Source organism: Capra hircus, chromosome 14 (assembly GCF_001704415.2).
Source record: "Capra hircus breed San Clemente chromosome 14, ASM170441v1, whole genome shotgun sequence".
Lineage (NCBI taxonomy): Eukaryota > Metazoa > Chordata > Mammalia > Artiodactyla > Bovidae > Capra > Capra hircus.
The window spans coordinates 48,058,160-48,083,179 of record NC_030821.1 but is presented as its reverse complement, the minus strand read 5'-3'; the positions used below and the strand labels follow the sequence as shown (position 1 = coordinate 48,083,179).

The window sequence follows — 25,020 nt, the reverse complement described above, 5'->3', positions numbered from 1 at the left end:
GAAATTTTAATAGTATTTGCTATATTGATTCCTTTACTAATTACTCAATCTAGGGGGAGAAAAATCATTGCCGAGGGATATTCAATTTATTACCAGGACCAAGTTTCTATAAACCAATGGATAAATCAAACTGCTGATTATATGGTTATAATGTCTAACTCAACTGTGCCTACCAAACTATCTTTAGATTTTCTGTCATTTGGTGTGACCTTCAAATTTTCTAAGAAAAGATCAAATAAATAAAACTAATCCTCCCAAGGACCGAATTTTAAAGAATAATGTGTAAAGTGTTAGTTGCTCCATAGTGTCCAATGCTTTGTGACCCTGTGGACTGTAGCCCACCAGGCTCTTCTTACCCTGGGATTCTCCAGACAAGAATACTGGAGTGGGTTGCCATGCCCTCCTCCAGGGGATCTTCCTGACCCAGAGATCGAACCCAGGTCACCTGCGTAGCAGGCAGAAACAGAATATGTACACACAACTCTTCAAATATTACACAGCAAGTTAACAGTATTCCCAGAGCAATTTTGGTCTTCAGTGGGACAAACATGCTTCCACGGGCAATTCAAGGCCCCACTCCCCAGGGTTAGACCCTCACTACCCCCAAGACTGGCCCTATGTTGTTTAGTTCCTAAGCTGTGTCTGACTCTTTGGCAATGACCTGGACTGTAGACCACCAGGCTCCTCTGTCCATGGGATTTCCCAGGCAAGACTACTGGAGTGGGTTACCACTTCCTTCTCCAGGGGATCCACCCAGATTAGGGACTGAACCCATGTCTCCCACATTGGCAGGAGGATTCTTTACGGCTGAGTTCCCAGGGAAGAAGCCCAACTGGCCCTATATACCACCCTACGTATGGACGTGAAAGGTGGACTGTGAAGAAAGCTGAGCGCCAAAGAATTGATGCTTTCGAACTGTGGTGTTGGAGAAGACTCTTAAGAGTCCCTTGGACTGCATGAGATCCAACCAGTCCACTCTGAAGGAGATCAGCCCTGGGATTTCTTTGCAGGGAATGATGCTAAAGCTGAAACTCTAGTACTTTGGCCACCTCATGCGAAGAGTTGACTCATTGGAAAAGACTCTGATGCTGGGAGGGATTGGGGGCAGGAGGAGAAGAGGATGACATGGCTGGATGGCATCACTGACTCGATGGACGTGAGTCTGAGTGAACTCCGGGAGTTGGTGATGGACAGGGAGGCCTGGCGTGCTGCAATTCATGGGGTTGCAGAGAGTCAGACACAACTGAGCTGAACTGAACTGAATGAACTCTACAACTTTTTTCTTCTCCCTCTCCAAATCTGTCTTAATAAAGCATTCCAGTTTCCAAAACTGACATACATGCGCCTGAGATCCACATTCTTAGACAAAATATACCAAGTAAGCTCGTGATGATTCCACCTTAAAATTCTCTATCTTCTCCATGTTATATTGATAAGTGTATCACCTTATATTGATAAGATATATTCTACCTAACTCTAAAAGGACATGCTGAGTTTTATTGTGCTGATTAGTTTTCAAAATCTAGTGCAAAATTTCCATTTCCTTATTTTCTCTGAACTGGTCAAAGACCAGGTGCCAGAGGGTAAAAGAAGTCGTATTAATATTATCCTCACCCTCACAGGATGCACTCAGTAGATAAACAATCTCTAAAACAAAATCAATACCCTTTCTCATTCATTCCAAGAAGAGCATGCTATCCGAGGAACCTGCTCCATAGAGATGCTAGAACAGGTCTTTTGTTTACAAACTTGGCCTCATAACTGGAGCAGCTCTTTCAGATGATATCTGTTCATTCTCCCTTTAATGAAGCTATTATTCACACTGTTCTTCTTAGATTTTCCTTTTTAAGATCATATGATAAACCAAGGTTCATTTTGGAAAACAGAAAAGTAGAAAAGAGAGGGAAATAACATTCACAACCATCCCACACCCTTGAGGCACCTTTTGTTAATAGTTTAGCTAATATTCTCATTTAGTTTCTTTCTTTCTGGTGTTTTTCTATCCATATCTTTAAATATGATTAAATATAATGCTCTACAACAACTCTCTGCTCTGCTGTTTCCCCTTACCATAACTGGTGCTATTGTAAGAATATAGTATCACTTACTTTCCTTCCCTGTTCAGCAGCACTGCTTCCATTGTTTCACTGCTTAGAAACTGTATGATGGAAGTCCTGCACATACATCTTCATCTGGATGCACAAGTACCTCCTTGAAACAGAGTATTAAGAATGGCATTCCTACCTCTAAAGACAGGATCAACCGTAAGGCTTCTGATATATGAAGCCAAAATAATAACCGGAAAATTCAAATTTATACCACAAACCAGCAGTTCATGAAAACACTCTTTAATCACAACCTAATTAACAAAAGGCAGGCTCTCACTCATTCATTCATTCCTTTTACTAACTTGATACACAGAAAGTGGCATCTCACTGCAATTTTCGTCCGTATTTTTTATTTAAGAACATAGTCTATTCTTCACAGAGGCTAAAATGAGGCTTGGCTTCCTCCCAGGACTTTTGACATGGGTGGCCATGAACTTGGTCTGGTCTTTCTGGCCAAAGGTTAGTCACCTCCGCCTCATCACCTCATAAATGGAGGCCACTACCACCAACCTTCTAAGCAGTAAAGACTGCTGTCCCTGGACACACCTACCCTCCTGGTGGCAGAAAGCTCAGATGGAGCCACCAGAAAACCAGGCTGGACTAGTCCCTACCCCTGCATAACTAGCAAGACAAGCCAAGAACACTGGTGAAGGTTTCACAGGTTTCCTCAGAACCGCCAACTGTTCTGAATAATACTTTTCTCACTCCTCCTGGCACCTATGAGCCAGTTCACCGCAGTACTATTTCTGAGCTGCCCAGTACTTAGAACACAAACTGCGAGTCTGTGTATATTATGTACGTAAGGTACTCATGTTCTTTCTCTTCGTAATTAAGAGAAAGACACACATCAGTCTCTGTAAATATGTAGATGAAGTATACATGCTCTTCTTTATTATCTAAGTTTTCCCACATACATGTGAAAGGATAAAGGCATTTCACTGCTATTCATCCAAAGTAGTGAGGGCAATAAAATGAACACAAATAGGGGCTTCTCTGCTGGTCCAGTGGCTAAGAATCAGCCTCCCAGAGCAGGGGACACAGGCTCAATCCCTGGTCAGGGAAGACCCCACGTGCTGTGGAGCAACTAAGCCCATGAGCCACAACTCCTGAGCCTGTGCTCCAGAGCCCACGCGCTGCAGCTGCCGAGCCCACGCACCCGGAGCCGCGCTTTAAGAGAATGCCCCATGACGCAGAAGCCTGTGTAGCGCAACCAGAGAGCAGCCGCCGCTCGCCGCAAGGAGAGAAGGCCCAGGCAGCAATTGAGACCCGGTGCAGCCAAATAAACAACAAACACATCGTTTTAAAAGTTAATACAAATAAAGTGATGGAAAACCGACCCCTCCACTCTTCACATACAGAGAAGTGGGGCGGGGAAGGTTCAAGTGTTGTGATTCTAGAATGATGCAGGGAACTCAAAGTAACTTGGAGGGCATGGCTTTTACCAAATTATCTGTAACATGGAAGGTTCAGATGAGGAAAACTGATAGCAAGTTTTCCATTTCTTATATTGCTTACATTTGATGAATCATCAAGATTGTTGGCCACAGCCTCAGTGATCTGATATTGACGGTTTTAAGCCCAAATACAGAGTAAACACACTGGTAGCTCAAAGCTATTTCCCAACAATCAGTGCACCAAGGTGGACTAGAAGAGGTGACAAAATATTTAGTTCTCAATGGGTTTCAACTTTAAAATAAATTTATTGGTGGTAGCCCATAAACTCAACAGTGACTTACAAGTCAGAAATGGCCTTAAAAAAGAGAGAGAGAGAAGGCCTCAGCTACCTTCCTGGGGTTCTAATAAATAACTCATTCACTGGGTTTCTTTAGAGACGGCACTCTTATATGGGACAATCAGTAACCAGTCCCGTCCTGAGAACTCTTTACCAGCAACTAATCCACATCATTGCCTGTGCTTAAGTTTTCCTTGCTTAATTTCAAACTTTTGGACACATATTACAAGACTACAGATTTTCCTGAAGTTTGCTCAAGGATATTAATTCATTCTGCTTTGTGTTATCTCTTTCCACACAAGCACATGTAAACAGTCTTCAAATGAACAACAATCTTGCTGTCTATTCATTTATATTTTGAATGCTATCCTTGAGATAAATTGAGTAAAGTGTGCCTAGTAAAAGAAGATTCAACAGAAAGCAAGAGTCCTGTATGTCTCCTCTCTTAATAACATAAACCAACCTTCCCCTGAGGTCCTTAAAAGATCCATTCAAATATTGTCCAAAGCTTAAGTACCAGACTGCCTGAAATAATTGTATTTCAAAGATATTTACTCTAAATATTCTTCAACCCATTCTCTGTATTTAAATAGAAAAAAAGGCATCAATGACAACACTAAGTTAATTCAGTTAAAAGCCAACCAGTTAAACAAAAGCAGCAGTACAATCTGACAATATGATTGTTCACAACTAACCAAAACCCTCTAGCTAAAACAAGCCTACTATAGATAGAAATTTACCCGAATCTCCAAAGTCACTTTTAATCTTACTACAGAGAGCAATCATCCAGTAGATAATATGATTAAATACTGAAGTAGTAAAAGAGTCTAAAGAACAAAATGAAGATAGACAGACAGATAGGTAAGTTTTTAAAGCTGTATTACGTACCAAGTGCTTCCAACAATCCCTGGTGCTTTGGGAGACAGCATTTTAGTGAACCAACTTCACGCACGCCATAGGCTCAACCCACATTTCCTGATTTCTATGACAGAGACTGTCATTAACCTACCAAGATCACCAGGAATGCAGTAACAGTGTGGCCACACTTAAATAAACCTTTCATCTACTTGAGCAAAACAAAAACACTGTAAAACTGGAATGGCAGGTCGTACAACTTAGCACTATTATACATTGGTTTCAGATGAGACCGACTGACTAATCAGCATACCTGAGACTTATACAGGAAAGGCAAACACGTGTAACTTGCACAAACTTGGAAAAATAAGAACTAATCAATTCAAGTAATTTTTCATCAGAATAACTTACTGTAAGATTATGTAAGCCATCCACTGAATAAAAGCCTAGATAAACTCCTACAGATGAAAGTCTAGATAAAGTCCTACAGATGATATGTAATTTCTATATTTTGATGCCAAAAAAAAACCAACCTAGATTTTCGAGTTATAAAGGTCTTTAACTGGGACTTTCCCAGTGGCCGAGTGGTTAAGTTTCTGTGCTCTCAAAGTAGGGGGACAGGTTCAATCCCTGGTGGGGAACTAAGATCCTGCATGCCGAAGGGTGTGGCCAAAAGAAAATAAATAAAAGGTGCTTTTTAAAAAGGGCTTTTACTGAATTCTATCAGACAATTAGTAAGTCTGTGACATTTAAGGATACAAGCTTTCTTGTCCCCACCAAGTGTCCTTTTGTAGACGGTTTGTAAACTTGATTTCTTCACAAGTTCTTTACCATATTAAACTCCTTTAAAATTTCCCTTAAATAAAACTCTAAATGAAACAAGTGGTTTCTAGAAAATTTCAGTTCAGTTCAGTAGCTCAGTCATGTCTGAATCTTTGCGACCCCATGGACTACAGCACTCCAGGCCTCCCTGTCTATCACCAGCTCCCAGAGTTTACTCAAACTCATGTCCATTGAGTCGGTGATGCCACCCAACCATCTCATTCTCTGTCGTCCCTTGTCCTCCCACCTTCAATCTTTCCCAGCATCAGGGTCTTTTTAAATGAGTCAGTTCTTTGCATCAGGTGGCCAAAGTATTGGAGTTTCAGCTTCAGCATCAGTCCTTCCAATGAATATTCAGGACTGATTTCCTTTAGGATGAACTGGTTGGATCTCCTTGCAGTCCAAGGGACTCTCAAGAGTCTTCTCCAACACCACAGTTCAAAAGCATCAATTCTTCGGCACTCAGCTTTCTTTATAAGTCCAAGTCTCGCATCCATACACTTGTCTTTATTATAGAGAAAACTGATCAATGATTTAAAAAGTAATCAAGGCTTGCTTACAGAGATAGAAATTAGGGGAAGAATTAGTTGATCAGCAATATTCAAGAACATATACACAACCATTAATCTTTAAATATGAGTAAGAATATATATTTCACACTAAATACATTTTCATTCTAAAACATAACTTTTAATTTTCATTTCCCTGATGTCAAACTCTATATCCTACTAGATTAAATTAAAATTTAAAAGAAAAAAAGATTAATAAGACTAACAATGTTGACTGTGAAGCAAATAGAACCCCATATTTTGCTGACGGGAATGAAAACTTATACAAGTATATGAAAAACTGATTGCCAGTTACTACTAAAGCTCAGTTTATAATTTACCCAGGATTTCAATCTTAGGTATATACCCAAGAGAAGAGAGCATAAAACATGCATAAAACTAAAAATATGTGAGAGAATGTTCACAACAGCTTTATTCTTAAAAGCCAAAAAATGGAAATGACCCAGATGGCCATCAATAAGACAAATACAAAAATGTTAATATATTCACATAATGGAACACTATATAGCAACGAAAAGGAAGAAATAAACACTACACCACAATGTGGATGAAACTCACAGATGTAATTCTGGGCAAAAGAAGGCTGGTACCAGAGAGTACATTCTATTTTTATAAAGTTCAAGACCAGGAAAAACTAATCAAGGAGGAACTAAGATCTGTGGGGATTGAGAACAGAACAGTGGTTATCTTTTTAAGGATATTGATGACAGCGTGCACACACAGTCTCCTGGGGTGCTAGAAATGTTCTCTATATCGATCTGGGTAGTATTCACAAAGGTGTATACGTATTCACATACATTCAAACTCAGCTGAGTCATATTCTGTCTTACTACTTACTGGCTTCGTGACCTTTATAAGTTATTTAACCCCTTTACACCTAATTGACTTGCAAGGAGTCAGACGCAACCGAGCAACTAAACTGAACTGAAACCTAACTTTTTCCTTCATAGGATGGGGATACCTTTGATAGGGTTGATCTTTAGATTATAAAGTATTCAAAAAATGGTAACTACTATTATTACCTGTTTTTTTATTTGCATCAACAGAGGATCATGGTGAAAGGACTTTTGGAAACCAATAGTGAAAAGAAACAACCTACAGTCATGGGAAAAAACAGACACAACTTTTCAAAATCTGGACAGATCTGATGCCACAATATAAAAGCAAAACCAATACTCAACAAAAATTCATGCACAGTCACAAGAAAAGAAGAAACTGTGTATATGGAATCCTAAAAGGTATGAATGTGTACAATATACTTAGGGAAGATTTCCAGTTGAAGTGGTTAGATAAAATAAATGCAATTCTAACACCTAAGACTTGGTTACCTTCAGTTACTTGGAAAAGGCAATACAACGCAAATGAAAAAATTAATGATTTCTTATTAATTTTAGTAATTTTCTCTCCCAAATAAAAACTTTCAATTAGCTAATTTGTTTTAAAGCCTCTCATACTCCCATTTACTCGAGAACAGTCAGCATAGGAAATAGTTCTAACACTAAGGATGGATTTATTTAATCCCAAATTGCTCATAACAGCATAGTTCTTAATTAATAAAAAGCAAACTCCATGTTTAAATTACAACTTTAGCAAAGGTATCATATTAATATATTATTTCCTAGATTTTTTTCCTGATAAAAATGGCCCAAATTACTCCTTATAAAAACTACAGCATAAAGCTTTCTTACAAAAACAAAACAAAATAGAATCCTAACTTGACCAATTCAATGCCCGAATGCTAAATTTAAAAACTTAAAATAACCTAACCTAATACAGTTCAGCACATAAGTAACTGCAAAAGGTCATTACAATTTTCAAAACATTTACTACAGCTTACATGAGTCTTTGAATTTATTCTGATTCAAAATTTTAACCTGCTCACATGTAAAATGCTATTAAAAATGTTAAACTAACTTGAAAAACTACTATAACTGTATGAATTATATAGAGATGTTTTGCTTTTTACAGTTCTTTTCAGTTCACTAACAAAATTTATAGCTAAAAGTAACTGAGATAATCTTGCTTTAAGCTAATATGTCTGAAATTACCGCTATGTATTAATTTGTGTCAACTTTTAAAAAGTCTAACACTTTGATGTTATTTTCATATCTACATTTTTTTCCCCTGGCATTAAACTGCATACTAGCAGAGAAACCAAAGTAAAAAATCAGGCTTTATCCATGTTCATTTTAAACTAAGCTTTCATTTTCGTTTAAGCTTTATCTTTTTACATTTAAATTTTCTAAAACAAACCTCATCTTCCATAAGGCAGCAATCAAATGTATTGTTTAACAAAATCATTAAGATGTTACAGTCCCAGCAAAGGCAGTAAGAAAAAATTGCATTTTCACGCACAGAAACAAGTTACAGTTCTAAACAATAAACCATGACTTACATCATGACATGAATAGAGATGCTGAAAAGGTTAGAATGAAAAATCCCCTTGAGGTCAACAGGATTTACTTTTATATTCATGTTACATGAATTCCTTTATTAGGGTTTGAAAAAACACCGCTTATGAAAAGCAGTCACTATGTGATAATGGATGCCATTTTAAGACTTGCAAATCAACTCTTTTACTAAAAACACAGGTATACAGTACACAGTAACTGGAATTCAAAGAGGCTGGGGATGAAGCCAACAAACTGCATGTAGCTACAACTGGACCAAGTAAATAGCCCCCAAATTTTCACATCTCTAGGAATTATTTTAAAAAGCTAGTCAATTTTTTTTTTGGTTGAAAACACAACTACACTTGCATCTGAGCAAAGAATATGTGTGCTGAGCTTAAGCCTATTATGAATTTAAATGGCTAGGTTTGTAAGCGGGTTTAAAACTATACTCAATTATTAAAAGAAAACCACCTACACTAAAATCTGTTTCACAATACCACGACACACTACAATATGATCTAGTCTATTTCAAGAATGCTAGTCAGACTAAAACTTTTCCCCAGCGTATTCCTAGTTCTAGATAGAAAGATGAGTCTTTTTTTCTGTGGAAGTTGATAGAAAATTCTACCAAAATCCCCTTTGACTGTTTTAGTCATAAGTTTTGTTGTTGATACTACTGTTTTCTGGGGAAGGTGATAAGTACTTAAAAAAAAAAAAAGTGTTTTAAGGTATATGACAAGATATTTTACTATTTGAATAGATTTTAACAGCAAATGTAAATGCTTCAATCAAACTAATTTTTTTTTTCCATTTTAAAAAACTCACAAGTGATTGGTGCTTGCTTTGGTGTTCTGAGTACTCTAAGTCTATTTAATCTTTAAAGTTCAAATTCCAGGAGTTCATAGTTCAGAGAAACACATGCTTTACAAAACCTGGGAAATGGCTGCTTAATACAGAGAGGAATACAAAGCACTGAAATCATCGTATATCGGAGACAAGAAATACATTATTCTTCTCCAGAGAGGACAGTGCCTATATTTTAGTCATTACCTCGAGTCATCAAAGCAGGCCTGAAAGGTAAATATTATTACCTTTATTTTACAAAGAAATGGATAAAACTGAGTCTAAATAACTTGCCTAAGGTCTCATTGCTAGTGACAAAGCAAGGATTCAAACCTATGATTCCACATTCTCAATTCCATCCTCTTTCCACTCTATCTCTATCCACTGCGATAGTTGGTAGACACATTTATCAAAGAGCTGGCAGGACCGGTCTTCCCCAGTTGTTTACAAGGCATGTTCAAAGACTGGGCCTGCTTGTTAGCTGACGTCAGTGAATGAACGAAAAGACTCAAAAGGAAATGGAACAAAGTGAAGAATCGTCACAAGTGTGCCCTGTTACATCAGTGCCTAACCCAGGGCTCATCCATCCCAGATCCCCCAGCTCTGTACTGCTATTGGGCACAAGGGTCTCCGGAAGCCTCGGGGAGCAGGAGTGAGGCAGTGAACTCGGCTCTGTCCTCAGGCACAGCAATTGTTTCCCTGATAACCTGCTCAGCTGGGCTCTCTGTCATACACTGCCAGGCAATGTGACTGTCCACTCACAGCAATAATGTCAGTGCGTTTCTGAAGGGTCTGCAGTTCACGGGTGTGCCAAGGCACAGAGGTTTGAGAACCACGGGCCTGGGTACGTCTGTGGACTCTGACAGTGAGCGATGTCTGCCCATGTCAGTTGGGAGGTCCAACTGCCAGCCTGCCATCAGCTTGCTCAACCCAGCCATCTCACAACTTCACGCCTCTTTTCTGACCAAACTGGCACGTCTATTTTCTAAGCGTGAGCATGACTGGTCAGCTGTCCTGTCATGGAACAAATGCTCTGTACATAAATACGCTTACCGCTTGTGAATCTCACTTCCTCCTTTCCACATTTCCTCTGCTTTGTGTCAATCTTCTTTTTGTCTCTGTTGCTACTACCCTCCTTAGCTCTTCCTAATTCCACCATTCAATGAACTTTTCAATAACTAGCTCCTCTCGCTATAAAGTCCCTTCTATACTACTGCCTAACTGATCTTTAAGAGCATTTTCATGGACGGAGATGGACTGGGAGTTTGAGATTAGCAGGTCCAAGTTATTACATACAGAACGGAGAAGCAACGAGGTGTTACACTGCACAGGGAACTATATTCAATGTCTTGTCATACTGATAAACCGTAATGGAAAAGAATATGAAAAAGAATATATGTAAAAAAAAACAGCTTTCATCACGTCAAACTCTTTCAATAGATCCCCACTGTGAATTAGACGTATTCTTAACACCTCCACCTAACTTTTAATGCCTAATCTGTATCCTCCCTAATTATTTATCCAACCTGAAGACTTTGATGCTGGGAGGGATTGGGGGCGGGAGGAGAAAGGGACAACAGAGGATGAGATGGCTGGATGGCATCACTGACTCGATGGGCATGAGTCTGAGTGAACTCCAGGAGTTGGCGATGGACAGGGAGGCCTGGCGTGCTGCGATTCATGGGGTCGCAAAGAGTCAGACACGACTGAGCGACTGAACTGAACTGAACTGAACTGAATTTCCTACTTCAGATAGACACCAAAGAACCAAACTGGCCTCTATAATTAAACAATCGGATCAAGCACACATCAATGTGTGCTTCCTACCCACACATTCGTGTGCTTAACCTCTGAAGGTGTCAAACCACGTCATTCCCACATTAGAAACCTGCAACAGTTCCCTACTGCTGATGGAAATTCAAACCTTTCAGTAAGACACAGAAAACTCCCCACGATCTGGCCCTAAAGCATCTCTGCCATCATCTTCCTACAACTAACGTGCATCCTGTTCTCCAATGACACTGGGCTCTTTGTCTCTCCTGGCAGGGATCTCCCTGGCCTGGCCTGTATCCATCTGTGTCATGATACTCAACCTGGATCCAGACCCCCGTCATCTCTACCTGGTAACAGCCTCTCCATCTTTCAAGGTTCTGCTCCTGCTCGTGATCCTTGGATCTCACTTCTGAAAACTGGATCTCTTTATACTGCTTATGAGGCTCTGTCTTAAATTTCAGTTATAATGGTCCACATACTCTATCTTCTCTTTCAGAGCAGAAAGCTTTCCGGGACAGGGGGCTCTGGCTTGATCTTTACAACAATCCTAATACCTTATAGCACAGGACCTTCCTTGAAATACTTGTTATAATAAGTACTGATAAACACAGTGTACATGGGTCCCTGGTGAAAGGCATCAAATATTCTACCTGGTAGATGTGGTGAGAAATAAAATAAAGCAAAATGACAATAAGTAAATAAATTATCAAAAAGTCTTAAAATTATCAGAAAGTCAAAACCTGTAAAAATGCAGACTTCTGCCAGCACTAAGGCACTGGAGCCATCAGCTATCTCTGCCCACATAAATAATGGTCATTTCCTCAGTTGCCTTGAACATGGTCCCCTCATTCCTGCCTCCATGAACTCCGCACACACACACCCCTCCCCATACTCCTGATCCCTTCCTTCAACGTCCATGACCAGCTTTTTCAGGACTGATGTAACACACTCACAGTCGTGCCACAATGTCTGTTCCCTGGAGAACAGGGCTGAGCTCAGTACTCTCAACCATTCCAAGAGCCGGCTACTACCAGGAAGTGTCTGTCAATGAAAGCATCGCACAGCTGAACAGACTGTATACCAAATCTGAAAGGTCTGCTGTTGTTTTAATTATGGTAAAATACACATAACATAAAATTTACCATCTTAACCATTTTTATGTGTACAGTTCAGTAGCGAGAAGGGCATTCACACTATTGCACAACCAATCTCCAGAATTCTTTATGTCATGCAAAACTGAAACTCTGTAGTCACAAAACAAAAACACCCAGTTTCCATTCCTCACTACCCCACTCCTGGTGATGAGCATTCCACTTTCTGTCTCTATGAACTTACCCTAGGTGCCTTATGGGAGTGGAGTCACGCCGTATCTGCCTTACTGTGACTCGCTTATGTTACTCAACACACTGTTGAGAACAGTTTCATCTAACTTGTAGCATTTGCTTCCTTTTTAAGGCTGAATAATATTCCATTGCAGCTAGAGATCACAGTTTATTTATCCACTCATCTCTCAACAGACACCGAGTTGCTTCCACCTTTTGGGTATTACAAGTCATGTTGCTATGAATATAGGTGCACAACTTAAGGTCAATTTTATGAAAACTCGGGAGTCCCCCTGAGGGGCTGTGTGAAAAGAAGAAAACAGTACCTCCAAAGGGAAAAAAAAAGTCACCTTACAAAGCAGCTGAAACTTAGAGACAACAGGTTCCCCTTAAGAATACCGATGGAGACAGGTCTGTGTGTATGATGATGCCACAAACCAGGAGCTGCTCACAAACTAGGGCTTGCTTGTGTGTGCTCAGTTGTGTTAGACCTGTTGCGACCTCACGGACTGCAGCCCGCCAGGCTCCTCTGTCCATGGAATTTTCCAGGCAAGAATATTGGAGTGGGTTGCCATTTCCTACTCCAGGGGATCTTCCTGACCCAGGGATTGAACCCTCATCTCTTGCATCTCCTGCATTGACAGGTGGATTCTTTACCACTGTGCTGCTAACATAAACTCATTAGAATTTTTTAATATGTGGTATGGACCAAATATTGACATCTTTAAGAGCAATCCTATGTGCATGTGTACACACACACATACATGTGCACGCACGCGCCCTCAGCCTTGCTGAGAAGAATCACTAATCACAAACAAGTCCCCACTATTGCTCATCTGGAGGGGGTTAGCAAAGTTGTCCTTGAGAAATCAAGCTCCTCTAAACACTGGCATTCGTCAGGCAACAGTACTGTCTCTCTGTTTTTTTCCTTATTCCCAGCTTCCACTGTAAACTTGGACACTACTCTCACTCTTAGCCCCAGATCTCTAAAATAAGAGGGTAGACTTCATTCTAGATCTACGAAAGTTTCTACCCAAGGGCTGCCCTTGAAGCCAAATGAGGGCCACTCACAGTCAGATGCAGTCATACTGCCTGCCTCCTAAGAGCTAGCTGAGTGAGACAGTGAGAACTCCAGCTAGCATGCCCCTTCCAGGGCTCCCTGTCTAGTCAGCAAGAGCATAGAAGGGTCTGACAAGGGAAAGAATTCCACTCAACTTTCCAGAAAGATCTTTCTGGACAGGAACAGTGGATACTGGTTAAGGGCAAGTGGTGGGGCAGACACTGGAGGCAGACCGCTGAGACCCACACACCAGCTGGGGTCTGACTCCTGTGTGCCATCTGCAATTAGAGGTGACTGTCATGCCCACTTCAACCCAGGGGTGCTATCAGGTTTTAAGTAAACTGAGTTAGTATTACTGAACAAGGCCTGTCCCGTGTAATCACTATCCCAGTGTTTGTAAAATAAACAGTGTAAGTTCTATGAAAAAGATCAGTACTACAAAGGAACAATGAAGTCCACGTTTCCTTGGTGGCTCAGTGGTAAAGAATCAGTCTGCCAATGCAGGAGACGCAGGTTTGATCCCTGGGTCCAGAAGATCCCCCGAAGCACGAAATGGAAACCCACTCCAGTATTCTTGCCTGGGAGAGTTCATGGATGTAGGAGCCTGGTAGGGTCCATGGGGTCGCAAAAGAGTCAGACACAACTTGGAGACTACAGCAACAACTATTAAGTCCAGGTATCTCAACCAATTGTTCAATGTGTACATTTCCTGGTACATACCTGCTAACCACAAATCAAAGTCTCCAACACTAAAAAGTCAGTAAAACTGATTGCAATGAAGCACACACAGGGGGAAAAGTGTTATAACTGATTTATTACTAATGAATATTATTTAAGATAAGAACATAGATATTACTCATGAATGTTTCTATTTAGCATTTATAATATTACTTGCGAGTTTCATACTTGTTTAGTCATTTTTTAAATTTTATTTATTTTTAATTGAAGGATAGTTGCTTTAGAATGTTGTGTTGGTTTCTGCCATACATCAATATGAATCAGCCATAGGTATTACGGTCTTTTAATTAGCAAATTCTAACCTCTGGTAAGACAGAAGCCTGGGGAGAAAGCTACAAGATTTTCCACAACCCTGGCAGACACATAGAGAGAACAAAAAGAAAGATCTTAGGCCAAATTTTCCCATATTCAAATGCATTCCATTTAATATCAGTCAATACCATGTTGTCTCCTCTATGCATTTTGTACAAATATTACATTTCAAGTATACAACAACTTTTAATTCCGTACAGATCTCTTTTTCTATAACAGTGACTTTCAAGGTACAACTGATAAAATCTCCCAGGATTCTTTTCTCTCAAAAAAAGAAAAAAGTAAAGATTTTTTTGGAATGATGCTAAGATTTGAGGTATTCTTTTTTAAAGTTTGTTGTTATCTTAACCCCTACAGAACTCAGCAATACACCTGATGCTTCTCATGAAGCAATATCACACACAGAAGCAGTCATTCAACTAGCCAACTGTTTATAAATGATTTGTCTGTTTTGACAAACTAATGACAGTTAAGTCCCTTGTAATTTTAAAATTCAAAATATCTGAATTTTAAAAAAATTAACCACACTAATACAGTCATTTTCTTCAAGATAGTGAAAATTAATGTAACAGAAAGCAAAACAAAACAGAAAACCCTCAGACAGTCCCTTAGGGCTTGTAGAAAAATCAGAGCTTCTCAGCATCTTTACAAGTCTGTTCTGAATATCTAGTTTTCAGAAAACTCAAAATAACTTTAAGTTATTTCTCTTAAAGTTTAAAACCTGCAAATACTGCTTTATGTTCTTCACAATGTTTATATGAAATCAAATAAAACTACTTTTGTATTAAGACAGTTTTAGCTTACACTGCATTCTCATTAATTTGAAGGAAACCTAAATAAATTAGCTTCTTTCTCTGATTCTACACCTGTAAATACATTTTTATTTAATCATCCTAACAATAATCACTGACTCAATAGACATGAGTTTGAGTGAACTCCAGGAGTTGGTGATGGACAGGGAGGCCTGGCGTGCTGCGATTCACGGGGTCGCAAAGAGTCGGACACAACTGAGCGACTGAACTGAACTGAACACTAATCTAACATGATGGCTAGATTTTCACATGCTGAATTATGGCCAACCTGATAACACTCTGGAATACATTAAATACTGCCAGGGTGCCAGAACACACACATAGTAATAGTAATACGTTATTATTTCATTGTATTTGTTCTTTCGTAATGATAGATTTTTCTGTATCCTACAAATTAACATACTTTTCTCTCTTTGCAATTATTTACACACACACACAACCTACACAGTTTAAAATCTCTTCTGGAATACTGTTTGGCTAAGTGACCAAAATTACAGAAGGTAGATTCCAAATATGCTTTAAAACACATACAAAATAGAAGTAATGTCACTAGATAAAGTACATAGATAGTATTTCAGAAATAACAGCCTATAAGCCATTAACCATTAACTTATTCTATTTCATTATAGGCACTGAGCAGAAAAGATAAATATTTAATATCCTCATATGGTCAATAAATTTGAATTATTTCAGCAGTCACTGCAAATACATTAGCAAATGCCTCTAGTTATAATCCCATAGGTTAGTAAACAATTTTCAAGGGACAAAGTGACTAGGTGAACTAAAGTTTATTCAATGCCTCAGATCAAATGTTCCTTTAAGATTTACATTTTTATCAATGAAATCAGTGCAGTCTCTACTTCTGCCATTTCTGTTCTTTATCATTCTGCCACACATAATGGCAGATGTGCCAGGATGTCACAAATAACTAAAATAATGGATGAATATTTCTATACAATTACCATCTCAAAAATAGTCCCCAAAGTCAAAGAATCAGTGATGATTTACACTGGCATGTTAAAATGGGTGATGAATGTAAAATGCATATGACAAAAGAGCCCCGTCTCCTCTTTCATTAAGAATCCGAGTCTTGGGAATTCCCTGGCAGTCTAGTGGTTAGGACTTCGAGCTTTCACTGTTGGGGCCTGGGTTCAATCCGTGGTCAGGGAACTAAGATCCTGCAAGCCACAAGGCTGGACCAAAAAAAAAAAAAACCCAAACAGAATCTGAGTTTATTTGAAGCTTTCATTCTAATTCAGAGTTAAGAAAAAGTGAAAGGAGATATTCAACATGAGTTCCACAAGAGAAAACAATCTTCCTTAAAAAATGTGTTTCCGGGAGCTTCCCTGGTGGCTCAGTGGTGAGTAATCCACCTGCCAGTGCAGGAGACGTGGGTTCAATCCCTGATCCAGAAAGATCCCTCATGCCTCACAGCAACTAAGTCTGTGTGCCACAACCACTGAGCCTGTATGCCCAGAGCCTGTTCTCCATAACGAGAAGCCAACTCAATGAGAAGGCGGCTCTCTGCACCTAGAGAAAAGCCCATGAAGGAACGAAGACACAGCACAGCCAAACACTGAATCAATTAATTAATTAAATTATTTTTTAAAAGTGTTTCCAAAACCCATTTTAGGGTTGACTGTTTGGAACTTGGGACACTCTGCTATGAAGTATTATAAATGGTTATGAGTTTCTCTCATAGCAACAAAGGCCTTTTTAATCCACATATTTTATTTGTTTAGCATTAGCGTACCTTTACAACTCTGGTGGGGAAGGTTTAAGAGTGGCTGATCACCAGGTGGAGGACAGGAAGTTTTGAATTTGAGGGGAAACACCCACGGGCAAGAACAGAGAGGGTACAGCCGGGCTAACCCGTGGACAACCAACCAGTAGTCTGGGCCAGCCTGCTGCCTCTTCCAACTCTCCTCACTGGGTTACCTCTGCCCTGAATTTCATCCTCCTTTAGCGGGCTACAAAACAGACACAGCCTCTCTCTGTCTTCCTTAACTACAAACCCTCCAGATCACTTAAGGACTTCTGCTAATGGCAACAACAGCAGGAGTGTTAAATGGGCCCTCTTCTGTCTCGATCGGGGTTGAGTTCTTTCCTGGAGGCAAATGAGGCTTCATTCCAGGAACTGGGACCAGCCAGGAGAGGAGGAAAGATGACGGCTGCTCTCTGGAGCAGGGCAGGGCTAAAAGTGAGCCAGAGGAGAGAAAAGTTTCCAACACTGGGCACGGAACAGGGGAGGGAGGCTCCCAAACTGTAAGAAGTCTTGCAAAGTCAATCCAGATTACACAAATCAAGGGCAACTTATTAACAAAACTTCAGCTATCCCAAAGACAAAACTGAGTTCTAAATAGTAGGATAAAAAATAAACACTTAACTCTCTCAAAAAGGCAGTTCTTTTATTTCATGTAAAATGTATCCCAAGTGGAGTTAACACTAACATGCTCTTTTCAACTGCTGACGCCAAAGAGGCAGTTTTGTAGTAAATTACAGTGGCCAAGACCATCTACGAGTAATTTACCGTCCAAGTTCTCCAATCACACCTGGAAACAGTTAAGCCTGTCATGCCATGTATGTTCATAGTTAGAAAGCGGGGCCTGTGGATTAACCACATCTGAAAAGTTAAATTATCATTTCATATAACTCCAAAGGATCACAAATAATACAATATGGTTACTCCCCAGGGGTAAAAAGGCAGTGTGTGACATCTGGGGATATAGGGATAAATAATCACTCCAAATCACACAGTTTTCTCAAAGAATTTGCAAATGTGCCATGCATGCTTCATAGATTTTTTTTCTCTGCTCAGAAGTTGTCTTCAAATTCTGAAATGTGACTTTTCAGCCAGATAAAATTTCAAAGCATTTTTTAAGAAGGATACTTGGACCAACAGCACGTGCTCCCAAACACTAATATGTCCCTTCTTCTCTCTACGGGGGCAGCCGGGGGCTGCAGAAACCAGTCAGCACAAAAACAATTAACAGCAGCAATCTGACGGCAACTAAACCTTGACTTATATAAATACATATAATGCTTGGACCCATTCCAAGTACCCTGTAAAATCCTATTAAGATGATGAATCGTTCATAATTTAGATTTGTTTTAGCTCTAAACTTCTAAATGCAGCATAAGCATTAAATCCCTCTCACAGAGTCCATGATAAATGCCAACTTACTCTGCACGGTATTTTCTGCTACTGTTCTCCAAAAATCATATATATATATTTTTAATTGATATTCGCCCGCGGGGGTTCCCTGGTGGTCTAGTGGTTAGGATTTGGTGCTTTCATTGCCATGGCCAGGGGTTCAATCCCTGGTGGGGGAACTGAGATCCCACAAGCTGCACTCCCTGGCCAAAATTAAAAAAGAGAAAATTGACCCAGACTCAAAACAGATCTTCTCCAACACTCTCAAAAAAATTTAGACAGGGAAAAAAAAAAATTCCGGTGGTCAAACAGTGCCAAACGATGGAGTAAAAAGTGACTTTGGGTTCAAACAGTCAGCAGGCAGCAGCAGAGTCGAGGTTGAGGACTCTGAATCAGCCTGTCCCCACACCGAACTGAAGGCCCTACCCTACCCCCACCACTCCTGTCCAAATACAAAGAACTGCAGTGCTTACTGTCTAGTCGTGAAATGACGTTTCCTTCCAAGAGTGCTACCTTTACTACAGGCAATGAGCACCCATGCTACTGTTTAAAGAGAAACAACGAGCCTATCTGTGTTCATCAGCAGAATGTACCCAGTTTCTTGTGACACTCTGAAACATAAAAAAATCGACGGATGGAATCCTCACACTGTAAACGTTTAAGGATAAAATGTTTCAAATGGATAACCAACAAGGACCTACTGTGTAGCACAGGAAACTCTGCTCAATGTTCATTAGCAGCCTGGATGGGAGGGGAATTCGAGGGAAACTGGATGCATGTATAATGGCTGAGACCCTTCGCTGTTCACCTGAAACTACTACAATTGTTACTCAGCTATACCCCCAAAACAAAATGGTTTCGGTGTTAAAAAAAATTAAAATTAAAAAGAAGAAATAATCAACTTATCTGTGTTTATCAGCAGAATGTATGGGGTTTCTTGTAGCATTCTGAAACATAAGAAATCTAGTGATGGAATCCTCCTCACTGAGCATTTAGTAATAAAACGTTTACCACTCTATTACTAAGGACCAACAAAGACCTACTGCATAGCACCAGGAACTCTGCTTAATGTTCTGTTGCAGTCTGGATGGGAGGGGAGTTTAGGGCAGAATGGATGCATATATATATATATATATGTATATATGGCTGAGTTGCTTTGCTGTCTACCTGAAACTATTACAACATTGTTAATCAGCTATGCTCATAAAAAATGAAAAATTATGAAATGTTCAATAAGGAATAGAACATTTTCACACGAATCTCCTTCTCCAAAGCTGCAAAGATCCTGCTTTTCTGGCCCTTGCTATGGCCACGCCACTGCACCTGCCATTCTGACCTGTTCAATGACTTTTTAATAACTGTTTACAGCCACTGGGCGTAAATATCAAAGTGCTTGCTAAACAGTAATTACTTCTCCTTTTCGTAACATCCCTTTTTACAGAGATAAAGAAACAGCCTCAGATCAAGGCCTGTGTCTGCACTGAGGGCAGTATTTTTCTATTGCTAAAACTTAAGATGCTGATTATTATGGAAATGATGATCAATCTGAACACAAGATGCCTGCCTTTTTCCTTTAAAAAGACAAACACTGATATAAGAAATTATTTCTCTTGCAAAATATAGAACTTTGCTTATCATATATATCTACACCCAGAAGTGTCCCTAAACAGGACACATCAAGCAGGCAGCTTGCCCAGAGCCCAGATCATACTAAGTCACAACATGTCCAGAAAACGACTGGGCTGGCGAGTCCATCTCTACACTCAAGCTGTTGGGTTGAACAGAAACCTAACTTTCATAAATGGCAGCAGATTAATGCTTAATATAATTCCTGTGTACATCTGTTCACTGTATTCCCAAATCTTTTATCATGATGGAGTGTCATATATTTAATTTGCTGACAGGCCAGTGGACACATTGAACTTCCCTGGTGGCTCAGACAGTAAAGAATCTGCCAGTAATGCGGGAGACACAGGTTCAATCCTGGGTAGGGAAGATGCCCTGGAGAAGAGAATGGCAACCCACTCTAGTATTCTTGCCTGGAGAACCCCATGGACAGACGAGCCTGGCGGGCTACAGTCCACAGGGTCGCAAAGAGTCGGACATGACTGAGCAACTAACACTAGTGGACAGGTTAATTATGATTTTTCAACTACAAAAGCATGATTTTTGTCTTTACCAATACCACCCATGTAAAATATATTGGCAGATTCACATCAAGTTGGCTTAAACAGTTTTCTTTAAAGTGAATAAAATTAATCTCTCCTTCTTAATCATCTTCATTCTGTGGATTAAGGGACAAAGATATTGGGATTCACTTTGTACACTTATAAATCCATGCTGAATCATGTACAGTAATTTCTATCTGAAAATTTAAAGTATCATCATGGGTTGTTTAAATCTTTTATTTAATAGAAATAACCAAAAGAAGGTGTGTGGGGGGGGTCAATTGAGCCCTGATACCACCCCAGAAATCAATCAACGTCATCACTCTTGTGATGCCTTAGGACTCACTTCCAGCAGAGCTCTATGATGCTATACAGACAGGACATATTAGAAAGATGGTACCTGTCACCCCAAGAGCCTGCTGTACACTTGCAGTGACATCTCTAGAAAGGCTCATTTTACAACCCTTCTATACCATTAACTCTAGGTACTGGAACAGTTAAACTTCTTAGGAAGAGAGTGTAAGGAGTTTCACTGAAGGCAACTATAAACAATGACAATCATTTCATCCTTTTCAATCAGTATCTGCTGAGTGTTCATACCAATCGCTGAAGCAGTGAAAAAGAGAAAGCAGAGTCAGAAAACAGTTTCTACCTACTAGGAGCTTATAATCCAGGAGGAGATATTAAGCAAGTACCCAAATGGCGATAATACACAGTGAGTTAAGCACCCTAGAAAGAACAAAGAAAAGGGTTCTGCAGGTCACCAAAGCTCGTCAAGAAAGTACGAGATTACCGTTGACAAGCTTCCTTTTAGCAGGTAGAGATGAGGAAAAGGGTATTCACTGAAGGGTTAACAGCTGAACAAAAACTCAAGCACACAAAACAGAGATAAAACCCTCAGGCCAGATACCAGTGTGGGTAAAGCAGAGTAGGGGAGATCAAGGAAGGAACATTTGGGGGCGCTGTTCTGGAAGACCTAGAAAGCTAAGGAGTTTGGACCTACTTGAGAAGGCTGTGGCTTCAGGTAACCTGAATCTAAAGAGTGGTCTGATCGCCACTGAGTTAGCGAGTGGTTAAACTGCTTCTACGTGGAAGATGAACTGGGTTCAGCTGAGAAGGCAGGGAGGTTATTAACAACCGTTGGGTACAAAGCACTGAGGTCTGAGTGCAGGTGGTGAGAGTGGAACGAGGGGTCCTCACATTATACACGCTGCTGACACTGTGAAAGCAGGCTGCAAAGAGGCTGGAAGTTAAGAGTCAAAATGACTGGGATTTTGAGCCTGGATGAGTAGCAGTACCAATTAATAGAAACCAGGAAATCTGGAGGAAGAACTGGTTTGGGTTGAGGGAAGTCAGGAGTTTCCCTTTGGTATGAGCTGCGCTGAAGGTGTAAGCAAGATACTCAGGGAGAAATGCCAAGCAAGCAGTCAGAGGTTAGAAGAATGGTCAAGTTTGGGTTGTAAATTTGGGAGCCATCTAAATAAAGACAATGGCAAAAGCCTGGACTGGATGAGATCACCAACAAAAAGAGACACTGACTTGGAAGAGAAGGAAAATTTTTTGAAAATTCCTACCTGAGGGGGATGGAGGGAGGGGAAGGGGAAAGACAAGCTAGCGGTGGACACAGTATTGGCCAGAGACAGGGAAGGTCCATCAACTCCTGAATTCCAAATCCAAGCTCAGCTCAGTTCAGCAGGAGTCGACAGGGCCTGACTAGGCAACCATTAGATGAGAGGTACAACAATAAACAGTGAACGCCCTACTTTGAAAATGTGATGTCAAGAAAATTAAGCCAAGAAACTGCTGCAAAAAGAACTCAGGACGACATATTTATAGTTACAGACACAGCAGAGACTTTCAATAATCACCGAAGAAAACTATGAGCAACTTTATGCCAATAGTTGGAAACAACAAAGAATGGATAACATTCTAGCAAATTATGCATTATCGAAGGTGGCTCAAGAATAAATTAAGAAATAAATTATTTACAAAACAGAAACAGATTCACAGATAGAAAACAAGCTTATAGTTACTGAAGGGGAAGGCAGGAGGAAGGAATAAATTAGGACTTTGGGATTAACAAATACACACTACTGTATATAAAATGGGGCTTCCCAGGGGCCCAGTGGTAAAGAAGCTGCCTGCAATGCAGGAGATGCAGGTTCGACCCCTGGGTAGGGAAGATCCCCTGGAGGAGGAGATGGCAACTCACTTCAGTATTCTTGCCTGGAAAATCTAATGGACAGAGGAGCCTGGTGGGCCCCAGTCCACGGGGTCACAAAAAGTCAGACACAACTGAGCAAACACACGTGTATAAAACAGGTAAGTAACAAGAACGTACTGTATAACACAGGGAACTGTACTCGATGTCTTGCAATAACCAAGAATGGGAAAGAATCTGAAAAAGGATATATATAAATATATGTGTATATGTGTGTATATAACTCAGTCACTTTGCTGTATAACTGAAACTAACACATCATAAATCAACTACAATTTTTAAAAAAATTTAAAGCCCATAGCAACCATTAAAAATTAATTTTTACCTGAGATCCCTTAAAACGTATGATCATATCACTAAATGCAATCTAGGAAAGGAAAAAAAAAAGCTATTGGCAGACAAGGGGGCAGAGAAGGCCTTCCGGAAAGGCTACGCAGAAGCCCACTCTGGGTGGTCTCGTCGGGCTAACTCTACTCCCCAAGTTTTAACAGAAAAGTGATTGCGTATGCAGTCAGGCCAGCATCCCATCAAATGCTGAGTTCCATTTGACACTAAAGAAGAGCTTCATGTCATTTTCCAAGTAGAAAAAGCAGATCCTAATTATCTCAAATTTTCTTTTATTTTCTATTTTGTATATATCATCTGTGAATCTGATTTTCATTATTTTTTCAATCTATACTCCACCTCATAGTACTAATTTCCACAAGTTTACTCTCCAGTATAGAAGAGAGCTCTTTATTATCCTAAACCCGACTCACAAAATTTCTAGAAACACTCTTACTCCACCCTCCATTCTGACATGATGGTATTTCAGGAATTTACCCAAGATTGTATTTTTGTTGTTTAGTCACTCAGTTGTTCCCGACTCTTTGTGACCCCATAGACTGTAGCCCGCTAGGTTCCTCTGTCCATGGGATTTTCTAGGCAAGAATACCGCAGTGGGTTGCCATTTCCTTCTCCAAGACTGTATTTTAATAAACTCAATTATACCTTCCTCCTCAGTATTATGCTTTAAGGAACAAGTATTTGCAGTATACTGCTATAAGTCCAGATACTTCAATATTTTAAATTAACAGAACACAAAGCATTTATCTAGGGTGTGTAGAAAGCATGGTTTTGCACAATGGCAAGAAGCATGCAAGGTGTTCCCACACTTGTCCAAAGAATGCCAAGCACATCACTGATATACTGTTGAGGTTCTCAGCACAGTATCTAGAAAGAATCATCTACAACAGCTTACACTCTTATCCTGGTTAGAGCTAAACTCAGGACTCCTCATTTAATAAATGTAATTCATCTGATTTTTCTTTAAACAGACCTTGAAAAACTGTCCCACACTCAGTTTATTCCATTTCTTCTCACTCATCATCTGAAATTAGGTTTCCCCTGTGCTATTTCATTATCCCAAAAACCTTGACACTGTACACACACCCCTTTACACCATTTATATAAAAATATGAAATGAGATTACCCCCAGTGCCACCAATTCCTCAGAAACTCATTAAAAAAATCTGAAAAAAAAAAAAAAAATTCCTCCAGAGAAGTGACAGTTGATAACCAACATCTACTTCCTGTTTCTAAGCCAATGTGACTTTGGGAATAAGCATTTCTTCTCCATCTTATAGGAAAACACACACACAAATGTATTCCTTTTGGATTAGAACCTTGAAAGGCTTTAGAAAATTTACATAAATTATTTTCACTCTCTTTCTCACAACGTACTCCAATAATCCCCTGAAATAACTCCAGTCTGCCAATCAGGCAGGCTTTTCTATGGTAAAACCAGACTCGATATTTTTGTTCCAAATCCCAGAATATTAAAATACAATGAGACTAGCAGACACATGCTTTCCTGATACACTTCTTCAAATTTTCTTATAAGGGGACATATACTGACAGTCTACCTTTACATTAACATAACTGGAATAAAGGGTAACAGCTTATACATTCCAGCCAACAGCTCCATTACTCTACTCATTTGTTCTCTCCAAATTAAGCCAAGAATATTCTAGTTTTTCAACAGTTATATTTCTGATTTTAAACTAAATTTTAGATAAAGATTCCATGTATACATGTCCCTATTTTTTCATCCCTGAGTACATAATTTACACATGACTATCAGCCAGTTCCAAGAATTA

At 39.7% G+C, this 25,020-nt stretch overlaps 1 protein-coding gene across 8 annotated transcripts in view; it reads right to left on the bottom strand.

The window, feature by feature from the left end:
• Positions 1-25,020, bottom strand: part of NCOA2 (nuclear receptor coactivator 2) — a 283,938-nt gene that overhangs the window by 205,126 nt on the left and 53,792 nt on the right. For 2 of the 8 annotated variants that reach the window (XM_005689046.3, XM_018058428.1), the window contains exon 1: positions 4,729-4,847. The exons of the other annotated variants lie outside the window; for them this stretch is intronic. The gene's annotated coding sequence lies outside the window, so the exon portion shown is untranslated. Of the gene's footprint in view, positions 1-4,728; positions 4,848-25,020 lie in introns of those variants that run through there. 8 annotated transcript variants of the gene reach the window in all.